The sequence below is a fragment of the Gossypium hirsutum genome, chromosome A05 (genome assembly GCF_007990345.1).
Source record: "Gossypium hirsutum isolate 1008001.06 chromosome A05, Gossypium_hirsutum_v2.1, whole genome shotgun sequence".
Taxonomy (NCBI): Eukaryota; Viridiplantae; Streptophyta; class Magnoliopsida; order Malvales; family Malvaceae; genus Gossypium; species Gossypium hirsutum.
Window position 1 is genome coordinate 51,428,165 of NC_053428.1, and position 1,436 is coordinate 51,429,600.

Sequence of the window (1,436 nt, forward strand, 5' to 3'; positions counted from 1 at the left end):
TAAAGGATAATATACGCATGTATGAAAAGTTTAAAATTGATCAAAAATTTTTACGGCCTGGTTTTATATAAATGGTTAAGTTTAAATCTGGTAGCACCTCAAACCCTGTTCCGGCGAGGGATACGGGCGTAGGGTGTTACAACAACAATTTGTTCAGTTTGATGGTTTGCAGGATGAAGATCCCAACGCTCACTTAGCAAAATTTTTGGAACTATGCGATACATTTAAAAACAATGGCATTTCTGATGATGCCATACGTCTTCGTTTGTTTCCCTTTTCATTGAGAAACAAAGCTAAACAACGGTTGAACTCATTACGACGAGGATCAATCACTACTTGGGAACAAATGACCAAAAAATTTCTATTAAAATATTTTTTGCCGGCTAAAACGGCTAAATTACGTAATGATATCTCTTCGTTTGTGTAGAAGTACTTAGAAACTCTTTATGATGCATGGGAGAGATACAAAGACTTACTGAGAAGGTGCCCTCACCATGGGCTACCACTTTGGCTACAGGTTCAAACGTTCCACAATGGCTTGAATCTTTCGACTCGACAAATGGTTGATGTAGCTGCTGGCGGAACCATCAATAATAAAACACCGGAAGATGCCTATGAGTTTATAGGGGAGATGTCACTGAATAACTATTAGTGGCAAGTCATGAGGACAGAACCAACAAAAACAGTCGGTGTTTATGACGTCGATTCGGTCACCATGCTCTCTAATCAGGTAGAAATCTTGAATAAGAAAATTGATGGTTTTATTAGTTCTTCACAGGTACATCCAGGAATGAGGTGCGAGACGAATGGAGGAGGAGCATGCACAGAGTATCAATCCTTCAACCCTAGCATCAAGGAGGAACAAGTCCAATATATGGGTAACAATAACTCTCGATCCCAAAATAACCCATATAGTAACACTTACAATGCAGGTTGGAGGAACCACCCCAATTTCTCGTGGTGCGGTCAAGGAAATCAAATACCACAACATCCTCTCTACCAAGAGGAAAAAAAGCCGAACCTTGAAGAGATGCTCTCAAAGTTTATGTCGGTTTCAGAAACTCGTTTCCAAAATACCGAGACAACACTTAAGAATCAACAAGCATCAATCCAAGGGCTTGAAACTCAGATAGGCCAGCTTTTTAAACTAATTTCCGAATGACCACAAGGTAGCTTGCCAAGTAATACTGAACCCAACCTAAGGGAACAACTCAACACAATTAATATTCAAGATGACGAAGGAGTCGTTGAGCCTGAACCAAAACCGAGGCAAGAAACTATGGTAAGCAAGGGTCAAGGTGAGGTAGGTCATAATAAAAACAAATCGGTGAATGTCGAATATAAACCTCGTGTGCCATACCCCAATACGACAAGAAAAGACCGCTTAGATGAACAATTTGGTAAATTCCTTAAACTCTTAAAAAAATTACACATTA

General features: G+C 39.6%; 1 non-coding gene across 1 annotated transcript; it reads right to left on the reverse strand.

The window, feature by feature from the left end:
- Positions 1–394: 394 nt before the first annotated feature.
- Positions 395–501, reverse strand: LOC121229992 (small nucleolar RNA R71). The gene has a single exon (XR_005927942.1). It is a non-coding gene; the product is annotated as a small nucleolar RNA R71 (small nucleolar RNA).
- Positions 502–1,436: the final 935 nt, after the last annotated feature.